Source organism: Spermophilus citellus (genome assembly GCF_964194105.1).
Source record: "Spermophilus citellus genome assembly, chromosome: 13".
Classification (NCBI taxonomy): domain Eukaryota; kingdom Metazoa; phylum Chordata; class Mammalia; order Rodentia; family Sciuridae; genus Spermophilus; species Spermophilus citellus.
Window position 1 is genome coordinate 104,589,545 of NC_138193.1, and position 21,924 is coordinate 104,611,468.

The following is a 21,924-nucleotide window of genomic DNA, read 5'->3' on the forward strand; positions in this document are numbered from 1 at the left end:
AGATGCGGTTGTGTTGTTTGAACATGAACACATCTCCTATTATCTGGTATGTATTACTCTGGGATCTTCAGAGAAATAAAACCAATAAGAGATATATGTAGACATAGATACATATAAAGAGATTAATGTAAGGAATTAATTCACATGGTTACGGAAGCTCAGAAGTTACAAGATCTGCAGTTGGCAAGCTGGAGACCCAGGAGGGCTAATGATATGAGGAGTTAGCCTGGGTCTGAAGGGCTGAGAATCAGGAGAGCCAACAGTGTGAGTTCCAGTGCTAGTACAAGTTCAAAGGCAGAAGGCCCAGGTCCTAGCTGAAAGATAGGCAGGTGCAGAGAGCGAATTCTCCCTTGCTCAGCATTTTGTTCTATTCAGACCTTCAGCCAATTGGATGAGACCCACCCACTTTGAGGGGTGCCATCTGCTTTCCTCCGTCCACCAGTTGAGGTGTTGATCGCATCTACCAACACCTTCTCTCGCCACAGAACAAGGTTTACCCCACATCTGGACACCTCAGGGCCCAGTCTAGTTGATGCACAAAATGAACCATCACAGAGAGCATTTGAACAAATGTGATAGAATGAAACACAATGGAAAGTCACAGCAGCAGGCTCTGACACGCCCCAAGCACAAGATGGCTTCATGGCTCATCACGCCTGCACTGGCCAGTGTCCGTTGATTCCTGAGATTCTTGCATTGGTCTGTTGGAGCCCTCTCCATTTTCAGGGCAACACTTAGCTGAAGCCAAGACCTCTGGTTTCAAATGCCACACTTTGCATAAGCCCAGGACACTCCCTCACTTACTTAGCAAATGTTGGTGGAGTAAATATACAAGCTAAGAATAGGTGAGTTCATGCAAAAACCTGAGGCATTTGCGATATTTGTTTGAGGTTACAAAAATACTGGGGAAAAAATGAAAAGAATGTTGGTGCTCGTGGATCAATTCTGTTCTGTTGCTGTCCCCTGGAATGCCTGCCAGTTCAGTTGAAGTATGACTTTCAGATGAAAGAATGCTGTCACTGTCCAAGTCTTTCTCCCCTGATTTCTACCACAATGAAAACAGGACCTAATACTTTTTCATTTTGGTGTTAACCAGTTTTTCTTGAGAAGTTTTGTATTTATGAGGTATATCCAATCAGCTGCTGATGTCTAGGAAACTCAGTGGTTGTGCCTGTGTGTGTGTGTGTGTGTGTGTGTGTGTGTGTGTGTGTGTGAAGGCTACATGCATCCTGCTTTGTTTTTATGCTCTACTTTGCTCTTATTTCCCATAGCAATTACTGACCCCTTTCCATATTAAAGACTCCCCAAAGGTAGAAGAAAGCATGCACTGACCCTGGAATCATCTTCCATGTGATTATCTATGTGTGGCCTCCAAGGCAGTTACTTCTGAAGCTCAGTTAATTCCTGACTTTAATCAGAGCCCAAAAGCCCCTACTCATGCTTCTGAACTTAGTAATGGCAAGTCTTTCACAAACATCTGGGATGAAAACATGGTTAAAGGAAGCTTTTGATAGACAGTGGTAGTTAGCCCAGCAGCCCTTTGACAGATGCCTGGATCAACATGATGAGCTCCACCTAGCTCACAGGAGTATGTGGCAGGGAATATCCTCAGTATAAATGGTCATCTGAGGCCAGACTATGGTGAAGTCGGTCCTCGAAGGGTCTTACAAATCCTCCGACAGCCAGGGGGCTTGCTGCTGTGATGACCATCCCACACCAACAGACGTCCTCCATGCCTCAGCCCCTGCTCTAAAGGGAGGGACCTGAGTGAGAGTGGAGTCTTTCTGATTCCCACAGTAACCCCCTTGTATGACAGGTGGACACTGCAGTAAATGGGGTGTTTGACCTGCCCCACATTAGCTCTCTAATTAGGGTCCAACCACAGCATCAGAGTAGAGAGTCCCAAGAGTCCAGCATGTGTATCTAGAAGTGCCCTTGACCATGTCCAGGCCTGCAGGTAGCTGAACTTGAATTCTTGCCATCAAAGGCTGGTCAAATGTCTCTTGCAGCCAGAAACCATGCCAGGCACTGGGAGGAGTCCCCGTTTGTGTGCTTTCTGCTCTGGTGACCAGTCTGGTGGGGGGTTGCATCTCAGAACATAGTTGGCTCTTGTGGAACGGGTCCTGGAAGATGTTCCCAGGGCATTCATTCGTTTGTTCATCCACCAGATACTTTTAAAAACATTGTGTTCAGATGGGAACTGAGCCTGTGACAGTGAGCAAGACTGACAAGGGACTGGCCCTGACAGCATGCTTGCGGGGTATCTAGTTGTGGGAGAATCGAGATAGAACTAAGGGTATTGTCTTAGTAAGATATCAGGGAAAAGAAATGTGTGAGAAAAATGTGTAATATAAACGGAATTGTAGAGGGGATGTTGACACACAGCTGTTTATCAACTTTGTTGTATTTCATTTATATAAAAAGCAGAGCTATATGTTGAAGTCCCTGAAAACATTCCTTGCTTGATCTGAGCAAGTCTGAAAACTGCTTGGTGGTCCTTCTTCAGTGGTATTGGATTATTCAGGTGGACTTTGGCAAGACTATCAAGTCTTAAGAGGTTGAAGAAGACCATGTCCCCAGGCACTTGTTTCTTAAGTTCACCTGCCTACAGGTGTTTTTCCACCACCTTTCACACTGACTCTGCATTGTTCAAGCTACGGTGAGAGATCTTGAACTAGAATCATTAATTCATGTGTTTGGCCAATGTTTACCGGGTGCCTACTTTTTGCTAGGCCTTGGGGTGTGAAACATCAGTGAAAGAAAGTAGAAAATGAATCATATTAGTGACATTAAAGTAATGTTAATAATATTATGTTAGGGCTGGGGTTGAGGCTCAGTGGTAGAGCCCTTGCCTAGCAAGTGCAGGGCCCTGGGTTCGATCCTCAGCCCCACATAAAAATAAATAAAGATTGTGTCCAACCACAACTAAAAAATAAATATTTAAAAAAAATAATAATATTATGTTAATCATAACTAAGATAAAAAGCAATAATGTAATATATAAACTTGTTATTTATGAATACTTATTATATAAAATAATGATCTATAAGATAAACAGTAAAATTTTTAAGGCAAAGGTAATAAAGTAATGTTCGTTACTTTCTAGTCTATTAGAGGTCAAAAGACCCGTGGGAAAAAGAAATGCATCAAAATAAGGTGGGGGGAGGTTGCAGTCTAAAAGGGTGGGCAGGATGGTTCTCATTTAAAAGGTGACACTTGAGCACAAATTATTAAAGGTGAGTGTGGCATATCTGTGTCTGGGGGAAAGTGTCCTGGGCAGAGAGAACACTGTGTGGCTGAGGCACTTGAGGCCCAACAAGGAGACCAGTGTGGTCAAACCCAAGAACAGAGGGAGAGCAGTTGGTCAAGTGAGCCAGGATTTATACCCTTAAATGGAGCAAAAGATTAGCTACTGGACTCTTTAAACAGAGGAGAGTCCAGATTGCATCTGGTTGTCAGTGGTGTTCCTCTGGCTGCTGTAGGAGAAGTAGACCCAGAGGTCAAGGACAAAATCCCAGAGGCCTGGGGAGGGGAGGATGCCCCTGCTAGACTCAGGAGTCAACAGTAAGGAGGGACACTGGATATATCTTAAAAGTAAAACCAGAAGAAACACCCGAATGATTGGAAGTGGGGCGTGACATGAAAAGGAGGCTAAGATGACTCAGTACTTTGACCTGAGAAACTGGATGGATGGAATTGTCATTAGCTAAGAGGAGAAAGTTTGTGGGTAAAGCAGAACTGGGAGGCAAGATGAGGCCACGGGCCCACGTGAAGCTGCACTTAGATGTCCAAGTTCACATTTCTGGTTGACTCTCAGTCATTGTAAGCAAGGGAGAGGGCAAAGCTGGAGATATAAGCTTGGGACTTATATAGTGATATGGAAAGCCCCAAAACTACAGGAGCAAATCGTGACAGAGAAGAGAGACTGAAGGACTGAATCCCGAAGAAGAAGTGCTCAGAATTTGGAAAAAAGGGAAGGAACCCCTAGCCACTCGCTGGGAGGAAAGTCAGAGACTGTGACCTAGAGATCAAGGAGAAGCAGGATGACTCCCTGGTGTCAAATATTACCATTGGCTTAATAAAGACAGAGACCAGAGTTGGCTATTGGATTTTAGCATTAGAAGATCATCTTGTCCTCTGCTGTGACCCCACCTGTCCAGCCTGCATGTTCTACCTGCTCAATTGACAGGGTCTGCTTATGTGGCTGCCTGCACCTTCTGTAACCCTGCAGACACACTCGCTTATGGTTCTAAATGCCATCGTGGTCACCCCTTATGGACTAGGAGCTGTGCTAGGTAGAGTGAGTCCACAGAGAAGAACTGGATACTCTTCCACCTGGAATATTTTGTAGTCTGAAAAAACAAAACAAAACAAAAAAAAACAGAAAAAAAAAAAACCCCAAGGTGAACAGAATGTGTTAGAGGAGCAGAAATTTTGAGAATGCAGAGGACAAAGACATTTTCTTGGGCATCAAATTTGAGTCCCTGGCTGATGTGACCTCTGAGATTGGTTCTGAAAGATGAACTGGATTTGGAATTAAGGAGGCAGAGGGGAGGGAATATTTTAGGAAGAGGGTAGGTATGAGCAAGTGCTTGCAGGTGGGAAGGTCCTGGGGAAGGGTGTGGGGAGGAGAAAGAGGAGTGGGGAGATGAGGCTAGAAATCTGGCTAAGGACCTAAAGAGAGTCTTAGGAATGGGAGGCTGGGCTTTCTTTCTTGGTCAAAGGGGGACTCATTAAAGGTTTGAACCATGGAGTGATGAGTGATGGCCCTGCCACTGCAGGAAGAGCCATCTGTCTGTGTGTGCATCACCGCCAGCAGAGAGATAATAAAGGTCTAAACTAGGGCAGCCACGGTGGAGTAAAGAGGAGGGGGCCGATGGGAGACCCTACACAAGGGTGTAGGGACCAGGGGCTCAGGGCCCTTCCTGAAATTCACTTAAGCCCTCTGAGTGCAGAGACCTTGGCCTGTCCCGCATCACACCCATTTGTCACCCTCACCCCAGACCCCTGTGTGATCAAGCTTCACCCAGCTGATGATGTGAAGTCTGCTTATCTGGGGACTCTGTGGTTAGCACAGTTCCTGCGTTAAAGAAACCAAAGAGCCCTGTGCACGTCAGGATTCCCCACCTGCGCCAGGCCCGCTTGAACCAGGCAATTGTGGAGCCTGACAGTGGGCCCATCCTCCTGTCACCTACAGCCTCCACTCTCTGATCTTCTCCTGCTCCTGCTCTGATGCAGTATTTTCAGGACTGTCAGGAATGGTTGAGCAGCTCTTGAGACCCTGAGAGTGCAGTACACAGAGCCACCCGGCCAGCAGTGCCATAGAAAAGACCAGGGGAGCAGGTGGGGCTTTCTGTCCACTGCATACAGCTCAGCCCAGACTGCCTGCCTGCTCGTTGACTTAGAAATCCAGACCCAGGAGAATGGCCTTGGTGCCAGAGGATGGAAACCCGCTCAGTGCCCTGGGATTCTCAGAGCCTGCTGGGATGGGCAGGTAACAGCCCCCAGGGGCATCCTGCGCTGAGGGGGAAGGGCCTGGCCTGCAGCCAGCCCCAGCATCCCCATCCCTGTGGCAGCGCAGGGGGAGTCTTTGTGGCAGGCCAGGCTGCTTCCTCCTGAATCTGCCCATAAAAGGCTAAAAGTGCTGCTATCTGGTCGGCATTGGGTAGGATGGCTGATAATAAATTTTTTAAAAGCGTGGATTTTTTTCCCCCTTTTTGCAAGGCGTGTGTGCGTGTGCGTGAGCGCCTCATTCCACACAGTTTGCAGCCTGTATGTGCTAACAGATGGATTCAGCCTCATCTTTTATCCGGTGTTACAGAAGATAAAACTGAAACTGGATGACATGCTGCCTCTTCAATTTAAGAGAGAAAGAAAAAAATAAAATGAAATGAAAAGGCTCTTAAAGGGAGGCCCTCATGGTAGAAAAGAGTGGTCCAAAATATTGCCTGGCTTTAGTCAAGAGATCAAATGCAACAGAATGATGGCAAAGTGATTTTTCTCTCTCCCCTGCTCTGGCTTCTCCAAAATATATGATCTCTGCGTCAGAAGTAGGCCAAGCTTTAAGGCTATCATGAATTATATATCAAGGAAGATCATTGCCTAGGCGTCTCAAACCTATGCCCCACGGTTTAAATTTTACAGACCTTTCCCCCACCCCTAGGGACAGCAGATCCTGTCCCTGCATTGGAAGAGCAGTGTTTTACAAAATGCACAATGAGATGTTATGCTAATAAAGGTGGTTGTGCAATGTCTGGAAACCCTTCCCTACTTAAAGAAGGCTTTTGTCCCCCACACACTGCCTGTGATCCAGGTGCTCAGGCTGAGGCTGTGTCTCCCACCCGCTACTTGACTTGCCCTAATTCATCAGGATTCAAAAAAAATCCAGAGTGAGGGCTGATGGAGAGGGAAGCTGAAAGCAGCCAGGCAGTCTGTGCCCATCCTTTAGGGCAAAGACCCTGCCATCATCTGAATATCAAATATTCTTTGCCCACCTCTTTATTGACTAGGATTCTAAAAAGACTTTGTGAAAATCCTCCTTGAACTTGATATTGGACACATTTATTGGATAAGTGGGAACAGTGGATTTGGGGGTTCTGGTGTTTTTCTCCCTAATTGCTGTGCATGTATTAGAAAGTTAACCCAGAGACAGTTGCTGCAGAGCAGTGGTTACCAGGGAAGAGCTGGGCGGAGGCTTCTAGGCAATGACAGCCATGGCGGTGGCTGGATGCCACCTTCTCCACCCCATGCCTCAGATTCCCTGTCCCAGTTCACCCTGCTCAGGCAAATGTTGGAGAGTTCCAGGAGGTCTCCTGTCTGTACCCTTGAGGGAAGCCAGGCATGATTCTTTATGTTGGCTGCCGGGCTTCTTTTTTAATCTTTAGTAATCGTTCATCATTTGTCTCACTTTATTCTCGTGGTTCTTTTGTGTTCCTGTTCTAGAGGTGAAATGACTGGCCATCAGAATGGAGAAGTAAACTTGCCTGAGCTGTCTTCTGTACGGCAGGGACATGGGCGTAGATGCTGGTGATAGAGACAGACCTGGGCACAGGATAAATACAAATTGACATGACCAACCTGTCCCTGCCACATAATGAAGGACAAAGGCCTACATTCAGATCCTTTAGGAGGGTTTGCCAGGCCCTCCGTGGTCTTCTCAGCCCCTGCCTCTGGTCACCATCAATCCTGTCCCCCTCTGGTGATTCTGACACTGCTGCCACACCTGGTGACATGTACTTCCTCACCCAGGGGGTTTCATTGTGCTGTCCCTTTGTGTTGCCGGGTGCATTCTGCCTGAACATGTCCCTCCCGTTTGCCTGGCTCAGTGCCACATGGATTCCAGTCTCAGCTGGGCACTGGCCCTTCCAGGAAGCCCTTCCTGGCCAGATTCCCACCATGCAGGTGGGTTTGGTGCTCACCACTGGGGCTTCCCACCGTAGCAACTGCCACACTGTATTTAATTATTTAATGTATTATTTGCTGGTAGCTGATGAACTGTTAGCAAACAAGGGTGAAGTACCATACCACTCTTCAGTCTAAGAATCTTCATGTCTAGAGGTGGAAGCAACATAGGAAGCTAGTGGGAGTCCAGAGGGTGGGCATCAGAGAGATCCTTCATACCTGTCACTGTCTCCCATGCCCCTATACATGGATCCAACCCACCAGGTGGGGCTCTGTCACTGCCCTGTGTGCTATACAGTGTGTGGCTACATCCAAACCCCAGGATGAGTTCACAACCACCACCCTATTCACTATTCCCAGTGGCCCTGGCTCTCAGTACCATTCTCAGCTGACGTATTGAACAGGAGATGGTGTCTGGAGTCTGTGGCATCTGATCCAACCTTGTGTCAATACAGTCCTTGGTGAGGGAGCAGATCTTCCCAGGAGAATGAACAGAGTGTTCAGATACAGATGCCCTCTGCCACTGATTGGCTGTGTGATCTCATAAAATTCATCTAGACACTCTGAACCTTTGTATGTCTATCAGTAACAGCAGAGTGGCTACATGAAGATATTTTGATAAGGAGAGACTATTCTGTAAAGTGCTTGGCACATAAAACGTACAGAAACATTGGCTATCGTTAGTATGAAAAATTTAAAGCTTGCAATTTAGTAATCGGTATTATTATAAATATAGAAAATTATTTTTCCCTTTACCTATTGTCTTACTTTAACGTGCTATAACAGAATACACAGACCAGTGCTTAAACAACAGAAATGTATTTCTTATAGTTCTGGGGTCCAAAATCAGGGTGCCCGCAACTCTGGTGTCTGGTAAGGGGCTGCTTCCCAGTGCCCATGGTTATTTTCCCACAGTATGCTCACATAATGGAGAGAGACAGAGAGGGAGAGGGAGAGGGAGGGAGGGGATGGGGAGAGAGGGAGAGAGAGGTCATTTCTCTTGGTCTCTTCTTATAGGGCTACTAATTTCATTCATGAAGTTCTTGTGACCTAATTCCTCCCTAAAGCCCCACCTCCACACACTGTCACGCTGGGGATTTAGGTTTTAGCATATGGACTTGGAACACAAGCATTCAATCCCCAGCAGGAATCATATTGTTGCTGTAGATATTACAACTTTAAATAAAAAAAGAAAAGAGTTTGTTTGAGGCACGAGCATTAGAATCAAAGAAACCCACTTGCCTGTTGGACAGGCATACTTTTGTATTTCTTTAAGCCTGGGCATATTAGACCCACCTTGCCAGTGGTGGATGTGAGGCATGAGTAAGAGATGAGGGATGGAAGGAAGAGGCAAAGTCCGGCCAAGGACAGAGCTGGCTTTTGGTACATGGTGTTTATGGGAATTTCTTTTTCCCAAAGCTGCCCTCCTTCCCTCTCGTGACTCTGGGCTCTACCTCCTTGTAAACAGCTTGCTCTGAGCTCCAAGTAAGCCTTGGAGAGAAAGTATAGTGAATTTTACAAAAAGGAAAAAAAAAAAAAACAAGAGTGCTGTCTGACAAGATGGAGACTCAGAGCTGGACACCTGCAAACCTGCATTTAGCAGAGAGTGAGAAAGTCCCTTCCAGGCCTGGGGCAGTCTGCCCCGCTTCCGCCCAGGCCACAGACCTCATCCACAAAGAGGAGGGTGGCAGGCATTTGCTCAGGTGGCTCCCAGCTCTGGCATTCAGGGAGGCTAATTTCTAGTCGAGGGAGCTGTCATTTGTGGGCCAGGAGGGGCAAAATTACCCCTTAATATGCTGCTCGCAGTTCCGGTGCTGGAGAAGCCAGTGGGTCCTGCCACAGCTAGAATTAGCTCGGAGCCCCTGGGCTTTTAATTAAAAGGCTTTGTGAGTCAGAGGGTTTATGGTCAGCTTCAGATCTTCAGGCAGACATACAGGGAGGTCCCCATGTTGTCATCTACTGCCTCTCCCCGTGCAAAGCCCTGGAATCAGTCGTTTGGCCAGGCCTTCCCGGGAAGGCTCTGGCTAAGCTTCACCCCCAGCACCACGCACTCCAGGCCCTGGAGACTCAGGCATTCAGGTATGTTGTGTGTCATCGCTCTTGTCCTCGGGAAGTGAGGGTCTGGGCGGTGAGGGTCTGGGCTGTGCCTGTCCCATCGGATTCTCTTCTGCCTGCTGCAGGGTGGGTGGTGTTTCTTGCCCAACACTGTTTCCACTTTGGGTGGTTTCTGCTAAGTGCATTTTCAGTCTCCAGTGGCAAAGGGAATAAAAGGATTGTCTGAATCCTTTTATTGGGTTTGAATGTGTGGACAGCAAGCCGCCTGCTGTGTGTCTTCAACAATGGTCTGAGGTGTGGGGAAACCCGCACCTTTCAAGACGTTTCAAGTCACATTAGAAAGTGACTGGAATAAAATTGCCCCTGGGATTGCCAACCTGAAGCCCTGGGAGTGGGGAGCTCACACCCTGCCTTCCAGAGGTGACAAGCCACACTCCTCCCATTCCTCTACCTGTGTCGCCTTGGGGGTGTGCCTGAGCTTTGTCCTAGCTGGCTGTGATTGTATCATGCTGGAGAGAGCAGCATGATTTTAAGTAGACCCATTGCCTTTCCTGCAACCCACTGCCCAGAGCCTGCAGTGTGCCCAGCACCTAGGCCAAGGTTCTGTAGCACACCCTGTTACTCTGTAGCAAACATTACTATGTCCTGCCCCCAATGGCCTTCCAGGGTTTCTGTCAACATACCCCAGTTCCTTTTGTTTTCCTTCTGATTCTAATGTGTTCAGGGAGCCCGAATGAGCCACTGTGCTTCAAAACCTCTGGGCAAAACAGGTCTGTGCTGTGTGGGGCTGTCTTCCCTGTTGGGGGGATATTTGGCAGAATCTCCACACACTTCAGCTGTGTATGACCAAAAAGGTCTGCAGACATTGCCCGACGTCTCATCGTCATTTATGTTTACCAAAATTCCTTTCTATCCTTTGCAGAGGCACACTTAAGACCAGGCAGACCTGGTCCAATTCAAACAGTGGGCTGGGGACGGAGCGGTGGCTATGATTGAAATCTGCCGTCTCCTCGTAGATCCATTGGGTGGTGTGCTGTTAAAAGTTTAATAGTTGATTCCATGGGATAAACAAAAGCAAAACAAAACTGATTCCACTGAAAGTGGAATATGCCACTTTCCCTGGTGTAAATACTCCCCCTGAGGCTGGCATCAGGGTATTTGCAATGACCTCAGTGAACATAACTCAGAAGGAGAAGCTTTCTGTTGGCTCGGGTGAGCTGGTGCTGACCGGCTGCAGGAAGCCACTGGACTCACGGGTGCTGCTGCTCATACAGGTCCTCTGATGGACCTCATTCTTCCACCCCCATCTACCTACTTACTATGGCAATGTGCCGTGGGGAAAGCAGTTGCCCTGCAAGGGTCTTACATCCCCTCTTTGGGTGACTAAAGAGCAGTTAGAGTAGAATTTTCCCTCTGGTCTATTAAGTGAAAACTTTTTTTTCACAGACTTGCCATTGAAGGAGTTCAAGGCCCAGTGGGACAGCTGTGGTTCTAGAGGAGAAAGTGTACAGTGTCCGCTGTGGTGTAGGACTGGACAGAATGGATTCCTGGGCAGAAACTGAGGGCCAGATGTGTTGAGCAGGAGAGGCGTGGGAGGAATCCGCATGGGGAAGGCCAATGGGTGGACCACTCCCCAGCAAAGGAGAAGGGTGTTGGCTGGAGTTTCAGTCCAGATCTGAGCCGGGACTTTGGGAAACTTCATGTCCCTGACTGTGAAAGGAGAACTGTAATCCCCTCCTCTGTGGATGTGAAGAACAAGGAAACCACCTCACCCCTGGGGCTCAGGCGCTTTACTTGGCCACTTGCTGCTTGACAGACTGGCTGGTTGACATAATAACGTGAGCTCACCGGACTTGGTTGGTCCTGACTTTTTTGGGGCCAAGTGCTCTGTTCCTGGTCATCTTCTGTATCCATCTATCCTGGGAGAGCTCGGGATCGGGGAGGAACCTGCAGCTTGTCATCAGGAGGTCTGTATTCTCATCCTGTCTTTGTGACACCTAATACATCACCGTGGGGAATAATGTGTCGTGCCTGGAAGGCTGGGATGTGGGTAGAACAGGGAAGGGGCAGGAGTGTGCATTTGGATTTTATCCTGCAGGTGATAGCATGTACTTGAGAGGTCTAAGATCCATCATCAGACGTGTGCTTTGGAAAGTTCTTTCCACAGAGGGCAGGGCCACCGCCCAGGTGGGAATGTAACCAGTTAAGAGGTTGATGTGAGAGTCAGCGAGGGATGAGGGAGCTCGTGGGTGCCAGATTCTCAGTGGCACAGTCAGCAGTTGCTAGGAGAGCTTAGAAGGGGAACTTGTGTGGGCCACAGAATAGTGGGGTATCAGAGCAGACTTCATGGAGGAAGGGCCTGCTGTGGCCTTGAAGGAGGTTCACAGGGTGGAGGTGAAAGTCTAGGCTCTAGAACAGGTGTGAGAACACAAAGCCACAGTAAGTCACCTTTGGGCTTAAGCTGAGAGAGTTCATACAGAGGCTGGGTCCCTACTCGTATGGACTCATTTATGCAGGGACTTGAATGGAGGTTTGGGAATGTGGGTTTTGTTAGAAGGTGGGGGTCACACTTGGGAAGTGCATTTTCCTGTCTTCAGTTTCTCTGGGGATCCTAGGCCTTCTGTCCACCACTCCCACTTTGCTTCTTCCCATGGCAAGGTGTGGAGGGTCTGATGTGCAGGGCGCATGCTCACGTCCTGCAGCCCTGTGCTGCGGGGAGGCAGACTCCCCTCAGGTCCTGAGGAGGGAAGCACTGAAGCTGGTCATATGACTCCCGATTTGCCTCGCAGCAGGGAGCTCAGGAGCCAGAGCAGCTGTGCTATTGTCTGGAACATGATCGCAGTGTGTGTTTGTGAGGCCAAGGGTGACCCTTGTCAGCACCACAGATAAGCCGGCTCCCAGCTGTCGCAGGTGCATCACCCCTGACTCTCTCCCCCGTACCAGGAGTGATGATGGGAGGATTCCATTTCCCCTGCCTGCTCTGTGGAAGTGGGACAGTCTCTGTCCATGAAAGTGAAGGATGGCCAGTCCAGGAGTGGCCAAGTGAAGTGAGATTCCGGCTTTCTGTGACATGTTAGGGAACAGAGTTTGCTGGACAATGGGATGAGCTGGGTATCCTTGCCTTTGAGGTTCACAGGAGGAAACTGAGGCTCAGATGTGTAAAGCAACTCCCCTGAGACAGTACACATAGAAACTGGCCAGACGAGATGCCCTGGACTTCAGCATGCCCCTGTTGGCTTTGAACTGGGGCATTCTATAGGAGGACTCATTTTTATGGTGCTTCATAAGAGGATTTTGTTCTCACATGGCAGGGTGTATCCTAGATCAAAGTGTCAGAAGCGCTCCACCAAAGGGCTGTTCTAGTCATGGAGAGTCCCAAGCTTCAAAGATGGCACAACCTAAACACGTTATTGAGATGGCAGTGAGTGGTTTGGCACTGTGTTTAGAAGAGATTTGGGGTCAAAGAAGAGGTAGGAGCCCAGGTACCCTGTTTTTTTCAGCCTGGTATGCTTGACCTTCCCCCTGGCCCTGTGGCATAAGTTGTTTACATAGCACACCTGACATGAGCCCCCGATCGTGCCCTTTGGAGTCCGTGCTGAGGCCCAGGACCACAAAGGATTCTGGGGTGGCTTGTGGGGCCCAGTTGGTGTTGTCATGTGACCCCCCATGTTACTTTTGGGTATGTAGGTCCTGCAGGCTTGTGTGGGATATGCAGGAACACACCGGAGTTGTTGGAAACTTGGAGAACCAATGCCTCCTGCCAGACTGGCTCAATGCATGTGGCCATGCTCGGTTTCTCACTTGCTTACTCTGAGGTGACACTGCCCTTGAACTGCTGTGGCATTTATTTGCATATGATAGTCCAGGGCACCTTTGCTCCATTAATTTAGAGACATCCTATTTGCTGAAGTTAAAATAGGTGCTGACACTAAAGTACAAAACTGTTGGCGGTGGTCCCAGGGCTCTTTCACCAGCCCTGGGGTCCCACTGCTGCTTACAAATACATTTGATATACCAGTTTGCTGCTCTGATACTGTGACGTCCTCTGCACCCTGACACCAGCCTCTTTTACTAGTTACTGTAACTCCATCACCTCCTTCTTGCCTTTCTGGCCACACGGAGCTGCTCACTGCTCTCAAAGGAGCTGAATTTTACAAATTAAACCATCAGCACTTCTCATTTGTGCAGGACTCTGGGTTACTTACAGTAGCCTGTAAAGATGAAGAAGACATGGCCTCTCCTCCTAGGGAATTTTTCATCCAGGTGGACTTGAAACATTAACAAAAATAGCTATGGTACTTTGGAAGACCAAGTTCATTTTAACTTCAAAGTAGCCCAGAAAGGCTTGTGGGCATATATCTCCATATAATCTGCATTTAACCAAACTTTTATCTGAAGATCAGAGAATAGTGACTAAGGGTCACAAAGTCCAGCCAAGACCAACTTCGGGATAGATCAGTCTCCTTGCCCTCCTGTAACATGCTCCGCTGTGGGCATCCTCCTGGTTTGTGTCGCCTGGGGATGGGCACAGACTCCAGTCTGCACTATTTGTTTCTGTCTTATTGCTGCCCAGCTGATGGGGACAAGGTGTGTTGTAAGCTGCTGGTGTCTCAAACCTGCTTACGTTGTACCCCCTTACCATTCCGCAAATGTGATGGTATAAATGTCTAATGTCTGGCATTTAAGTGTTCTTTTGCTCAGGACTCTCAGAGTGTCAGAGAAGGGGAAGCTGATCTCATCAGGTTTCAAATGGATCCCCTGCTGCCCACCAGAGTAAGGAGCACTCTGAGATGCAGTGCCCAGGAGAAGGACCCACCCCTGCATTGTGTTCAGGGAGGGAGATGTGCACTCGCTGAAGAGCTGGTGGCGTTTCCTGATGGCTCCATTTGAAAGGGGACACTCACCTTAATGGCCACTCAGGGTTGACAGAGATCTGACAGACGTTAAACCTAGAAAATGGAGGAGATATGAGCCTGAGAGTGGAGACCTTGCTCTTGTTCTTGTTCTGTTTCCCCTGGCCATTTGCAACTGCCCTGTCCATCCTATGACTCAGAATGACATCCACGAGGATAGTGTGCATCTTCCTCCTTGGAGTATATCACAGAGGTCATGGCCTGGGCATGTCCATCAGATGTGGCTCCAAATGCATGTTTCACTGCTCACGGTGGGCACTGGGTAGTCCGTCTCAGCCTCTCTGAGGGGCTCTCTGCTTCCTCCTCTGCAAGGTGTGAATGATAGGATCACCAGGAATGCATCCGCCTAGTGCTCAGCACACAGCCAGTGCTCACTGAGTAAGTCAGAGTCCTGCCCTATCACCATCATGACCGTCATCAGCTGGTGGACCTCGGACCAACCAGGATTCCCTGAGCCAGGACCACCTCCATCAGTCACTCTCTGGTCCCTAGCATGCTCCTGCCCTGGGATGCCACCACAAATTTCCCAGCACGAGAATCTGAGAAGCTTGATAGGGAATCAGAATTGTTCCAGCCCCAGCTTTTCTTCCTGCTTGCTGGGCAGCACTGGACAAGTCCTGCCTGTCTTTCACTCTTAGGTGCCTCCTGAATAACATCAATGCAAATATTTTTTTTTTTAATGAAAGAATTATAATTTATTTATCCCATATTGGATAACACTATAAAGTATCTAGAGTTGAAGTTTTATAAAGATTATTATTATGAGCAATATTGTATGTTTTTTTCCTGAACATAAGGTTTGCATTGGTAGATTTTTTATAAACATCTTGTATTAAGTAAAAAGTTACTAGACACACCAAGATACATGAGCATATCATTCCCAACCAAAACAAGGTGCAGAAAGACATTTACCGATGATTTAGGCTTTATAGCTATGATGAAGTGATTTAAAAATCTATAATTACAAAATAACTACAGGAAAGATAAATAAAATATCTAAAAATGTAGAACTTCACCATATAATTGGAATACATACACACACAATGAAATTCTAGTACTGAAAAACTATTCTAACAGTATTTAAGAACTCAACTAATGGATGCAACTGTCTCCTAGATAAAATAAAAGATAATGTTATTGATGTGGAATATAGATCCAACAATAAAATATAGAACCTGACCCACAGAGACACCTCCCCCAAATTAAAAGGCTATATTATGCTTAAAGTAGTTTCAGAAAAGCATGTCTGCAATTAATGCTTAAATTCAAAATTTGTTTTAATTTCTAAAATAATGCAAAAAGGAAAGAAGTGAGATTAAATATGAGGACAAAAAAAATGTCATATTGTAGGTAACATAATAGAATAAACATATAAATAATAGAGAAAACTTGAATTAACAAACAAATAAACCAACAAGTTTATAAATGAATTTGACAAAGTTGCTGTATATACATCACATCAGAAATTAATAGTATTTCCAGGCATTAACAGCAAAGTGAAATGAAAAAACAATATCATAGTAGTGTTGGGAAAAAAAAGAGGTCTAAATGTTATAAAATACTCATGGAACTTCTACTTTGAAATCATTATGTCCTTGACATTCAGCTGTATCATAGCATGTGACAGGCCACCTTCCTTGCGTCATTACTCCTCCTTGTCCTCCTATCTATTGTTATTATCATTATTATATTTAAGCTTTATTTTTATGGTAACCATGTTAACTTTTTTCTATCATCCAGTGAAGATTTAAATTTAATTTAATTCAGTTTTACATATCCTGTCATTAGATTCTGGAAGGGCGATTCTGACAGCTGAAATTTAACCAAATTGCTCCATTTGTGTACAATGTGTCAAAATACATTCTACTGTCATGTATAATTAACTAGAAAAAGTTTTAAAATGTTTAAAAACTTGTATTTCAGTATTAAAAATGTCCATATGTAGTTTCTGATCTGTGTAGTATGCAAGAAATTATTTGTGATCTTTTAAAAAATGTCTTTGTTTTAATTAGTTATACATGACATTAGAATGCATTTATGTACTTCAATATATCACACATAGATGGGATATAATTTCTCATTTTTCTGAGTGTACATGTTGCAAAATCATATTGGTCACGTAGTCATATATATATATATATATATATATATATATATATATATATATACACATACACATACAGTAATAATGTCTGTTTCATTCTACTATCTTTTCTATTCCCCACATCCCCTCTCCTCCCCTCCCATCGCTTCCCTCTACCTAATCTAAGGTAACGCTATTCTTCCCTTGTCCCCCCACCCCACCGCCTTATTGTGAATTAGCATCCACACATTAGAGAAAACATTTGGCCTTTGGTTTTGTAGGATTGGCTTATTTCACTTAGCATGATATTCTCCAACTCCAACCATTTACTGGGTAAATGCCATAATTTTACTCTTCTTTAAAGCTGAGTAATATTCCACTGAGTATGTATATGCACAAAAATCAACACAAAGTGGATCAAAGACTTAGGCACTGGAACAGAGACCCTTTGCCTAATACAAGAAAAAATAGACCCAATCTTCACCATGTGGGCCTGGGATCTGACTTCCTTAACAAGACTCCTAAAACTCAAGAAGTAAAATCAAGAATCAATAAATGGGATGGATGCAAATTAAAAAGCTTCTTCTGCGCAGAGGAGACAATTCATAACATGTGGAGAGAGCCTATAGTTTGGAAGAAAATCTTTACCCCATGTACCTCCGATAAAGTATTCATCTCTAGGATATATAAAGAACTCAAAAAACTTAACACCAAAAAAAACCCCCAAATAACCCAATCAATAAATGGGCTAAGGAACTGAACAGACACTTCACAGAAGAAGACATACAATTGATCAACAAATATATGAAAAATGGTGTGCATCCTCCTCCTTGGGGTATATCACAGAGGTCATGGCCTGGGCATGTCCACCAGGTGTGGCTCCATATGCATGCTTCACTGCTCACGGTGGGCACTGGGTAGTCCGTCTCAGCCTCTCTGAGGGGCTCTCTGCTTCCTCATCTGTAAGATGTTAATAATAGGATCACCAGGCAGGCATCTGCCTGGTACTCAGCACACAGCCAGTGCTCACTGAGTAAGCCCTATCACCAACAAATATATGAAAAAGTGTTCAACATCTCTAGCAGTTAGAGAAATGAAAATCAAACTACTCTAAGATTTCAATGCAAATATTAGTAGCAATAACAGTAATAGCTATAGTGAGTCAAATGACAACCTCCATTCGAAGGTAAGTCCATGACTGCCTCCTGCACCCTACACTTGTGCCCTGCTTTGGAGAAGTGTCTGGTCTGTTTACTGGAACTCATCATTTGCAGAAGTTCCTCTGCTAATAAACAAACAAACAAAAAGCCTTGCTGTTTGTATGACCCCAGGTAAGACCTGAGCCCTGCTGGGTGCTGCCACTGAGCATTAGGGCTATTCAGAGCTGCTAGGCTCTTCTAGTGCCTCAGCCTGAGTCCTGTGATAGCTGACTACATACAGTTCAGGAACAGACCCTTCAGAGGATGGGCAGATGCCTGTTCCATTCTTGTTAGTATTTTACTTTACCTGTATTGATGTGCAAGTTGAATTCAAGATTGATTTCCTAGTTTCAAAAGAACAGCAGATTTTTTTCTTCCTCTTGGCCTGAGATTCCTAAGAATGCAGATTCTTAGGGTAGAAGTAAAACAAAAGCTGGTTTCAACTGCTGCCTTTGTCCTCCCCAGTGGGGCCAAAGAGGCTCCAGCTGCCCACTCTCAGACAGGAGGCAGTGGAGCAGGGTGGGCTATGTGGAGCCATGCACTGGTCCCTGAGGATCCTGGGGTTTGCATCCCTGCAGTAGCCTGCACTCTGTTGAGGGTCTGGGCAGCGGTGGCAACTGTCATTCCTTGTGCTGGTGGCCCAACCAGTGGCCTTAGGCTTCCCCAGATAGGAGGGCCATGGGGCTGATCATCATAACAACTAGGAGTTCAGTTTATGGGCTGCCAGGACAAAAGGAGCCTATCATTTTCAAATGTCTTGCTAAAGGTAGCCCCAACCCACTTCAATTGCAGCATGACCACCCTGTAATTAAGGTGCTTAGCCGGTCTCCTGCGAGAGGCCTGTGAGCTCAAGGAACTTGGAAGACAGTCAGTGTGCACAGGGAGGATGAGCTGTTGCTAAGGAGTGTTTGTGTAGATTGGAAAGTGGGGAAGTGTCCAGGATAGTTCCAGCACAACTGCACACGGAATAGGGAGGAACTAAGGATCACACTAGGTAACAATATGTCATTGTGTGTCTGGGACAGGCCAGTTTGCTCCTCTTGTCCTAGCCTTCCTATTCATTGGATGTCTTTGTACTCTCAGGAGTATCCAGGTTTGGATGGTAAGTTTTAAGGTCACCCTAATTATACGTGACGACGTTAGTGGAAGGGGTTAATGGCAGTGTGGACGATATATTTAGGTAAAGCCTTCCTTGTACCTGGGTGCTTTGGCAGCTCAGAAGCTGGCTGTGGGTTAGCACCATCACAGCCGTGGGTAAGCCACCTCACTGTTTCACAACAATGTGGCCGCGAGGTGAGATCATGGCCCCAAATGTCATATGAACTGTGGTTTAGATCTTTTCTCATAGCTGGCCAGCTTTGACCTTCATGAAATTATTTAGCTTATCTCTGTATAACTTAGGAGTTCTCTTAGGGATCTCACAGAGTTTGCATAGTCATTAATCATCTGTGTCAGGCGTCCAGCCTACTGCCTGACCCATAATAGACACAGACAAATGGTGGCTGCATTATTGTTATTATCATTAATTATTCCCAAACTATTGTTGTTGGGGCTTTAGTCACCATCTGTGAAATGGTGAGGCATGACCCTATCCTGCCCTGCCTCTTAGCTTTGTGAGACTGAAACTGGTCCACTCCCCAGGAGCCAGGAGCCCAGGGAAGGGCATGCTCTGAGTCCAGGGACTGTGTGTGAGTAGAGTTGTTTCCCTGCCAATCCAGCTCTTGTGTCTTTCTGGAACATGGAAACTGGATTCCCAAGGCACTGTCCCTTCTGCTCACCCTGAATCTTTCAGGTCTTCTCTATTCCTTCCTGGCCTGGCAAGTTCCTCCGTCATGAGTTGGGGAGTCGGTGATACTGAGCACAAGGCTGTAATTTGCTGGTGCTGGCTGACCTTATTGCACTGCCATTGGAGAGAAGCCAGGGATCAACTCCTGGCCCTGCCCACAGAGCACCTCTCAATGTACCATGCATGGAGACCTTCTCACCTCCTCCTCTCTTTCTGAACAAAGTGTCATCTGTTTTTAGTGCATTTGCTTTATTCTCTTTCTTTCCACTATTTTGCCTTTTTCTGTAACCGCTCTGGGAGTCTTACCCAGTAGCTGAGACTAGAACTGGAGCCAGCTGCCCCTCAAACCCCGAGTTCCTGCACTAGTGAGTGATTCCACTATTCTTTGTCCCAGTTCCCACATCTGGGAGGGGGCAAAAATGGTTCCATCCTAGCGTGGTTGTCCCGATTCATAGTAGGCGCCTGATGCCCGTCAGCTGGTAATGGCCTAGAAACCTGCCCTTCCTTCTTCTCCACGATGGTGTGTGCTTTTGGTGTTGTGGGAGAGAGGCCACCCAAAGAGCTTCTGACTCAGAGACTACACTCTGCTCTGGGAAGCTGGGGGCTTTGAATCAGCTCCCGCGCTGGGCCTTGGATCCTTCATCTGCCCAGCCTGAATGGTGGGAGGGGGGTATTTCGGACCTACCTGCCCTGTCCTCCCACTTACAGAACCACTCAGATTTGAAGCCACACAACTGTCCCAAACTGTGCCTCTGCCTGTTGGTGGAATGCGTCAGCCTGATCAGTGACTGGGGCCTGATGTAGTGAGAAGACCTCTGCACCGGAGTTTGTCAGGAGGTGCTGTGCTAGGCTTGGTTCTGTGGTTCTGAAGAAGTCACCCCAGGCCTCTGGGTTTTTAGCTTCCCCATCTTTAGAATGGGGTAATTCCCCCTTGGCTTTGCTCCTCTTGTAAGATGAGCAAGGGTGGTTATGTTGAAAAGCACTTTGCTGTCACTAGAGCCACAGCAACCAGTCCTTCTGCTTGTCTCTGGGGGTGCCCAACCCTGCCAGGCTTGGAGGAGAGGTACAAGGAGGCCACATGGTGGAAGCACATGGTGCTGGAGGGGCCAGGTGGTGCCCTATGGAGGCAAGACCCATGAGACGTTTTCTTCCCTCCTCTTCCCTGTTCTCCCTCGTGGACTTGGGGCCAGGGGTGGCACCCACAGTGAACCCCGGGCAGTCACTTCAAACAGCTTGGATTCCTCTCAAAGACACACTTTCTTCTTATTGCTCTGTTTGTTTGGATAGTGAGGGAATGATTTACAGAGCCCAGGCAGATCCCTGGAAGCTATGGGACCCTGAGACAGCCTTTGTGATCTGTCTCTAAGAGGGAATGGGTTGGAGCTGGAGAGAGCTGAATTGGTGTCCCTGTTATCCAAGTGCTCGCCCAAAGGCCAGAGCCAAGTCAGTGACAACAGACGATTTTTAAGTATCTCGGCCCTCTTCTCTGGCAGTTGGGGACTTCTGTTAGCCTCTACAGGTTAGCAGAGTGGACGAAATGGAAAGGAAAACATTTGGCCGCATCTTCAAATCATGACGTGGAGGAGGCTCAGCTGACCTACTAGGGCTGGGGGAAGAAGGTAGCGGGACTCTGGCCCCAGGAAGCTGGACCAGGCATGCCAAGAACAGGTTACAGTTTCAAGAACATTTGAGAAAGAAAGCAGTGGGCATGGGCTAGCTCTCCCTGACCTCCCTGACTCCTGGCCACTGCAGGAGCTTCTCTCTGGTCCCCAGAGCCTTTGCCGCACACCTGGCCACTCAGCCAAGAGGTGAGGGCCATGGCCTTACCCCAGCCCTCAGTGACTACACCGACTGTGTGGGAAGCAGCCCTGGGCAGGCCGAGCTCTGTGATGGGAAATGCACTCCAAGGGCTGCCTCCTGGGGGACCTTCCATACCCATCACAGCCAGGTTTCCCCAAACACAAGGCCAGGCCCCACAGTCCACTCAGCAGTGACTTTCTCATCAGGCCAAGGACATTTCAAAGTTGCTGTGTTTTCTCTATCATTTCCTTCCCTCCCCCCCCCTTCACTTCCTGTTTTTTTCTTCCTCTTTCTCCACCCCCACCCCATCTCTCCTGGCATGTCCCTGCCATCTGAGAACAGGAACAAAGCCCAGAGCATTGATAATCATGATTTCCTGTGGTGCCCTCAGGTTGTGGCTGCTCAAAGCTGGGGCCAGCCCAGCCTCTCTGGGGCACAAGAGCCCCCCGGGGGAACCCAGCAGGAAGCTATGGTCATCAGGGTTCCCAAATCTGAAACCTAATAAAATAAGACTAATCCTTTAAGTCCTTGGGACCACCACAGCCTCCCAAGAACGTTTTCATGCATTTGGAAGAAACAGACAATCCTGGTGTTTGGGTCCCATAAATACAGTCCAGTTCCGATGGACAGAAAGTAAATTTAGAAGTTAGAGGCAGGCTCCTTTCTGGTTCTGCCCTGTGTTCTCTT

At 47.2% G+C, this 21,924-nt stretch overlaps 1 protein-coding gene across 1 annotated transcript in view; it reads left to right on the forward strand.

The window, feature by feature from the left end:
- The window catches only part of CYRIA (CYFIP related Rac1 interactor A), a 100,248-nt gene that overhangs the window by 18,466 nt on the left and 59,858 nt on the right, over positions 1–21,924 (forward strand). The gene's annotated exons all lie outside the window — the stretch shown is intronic.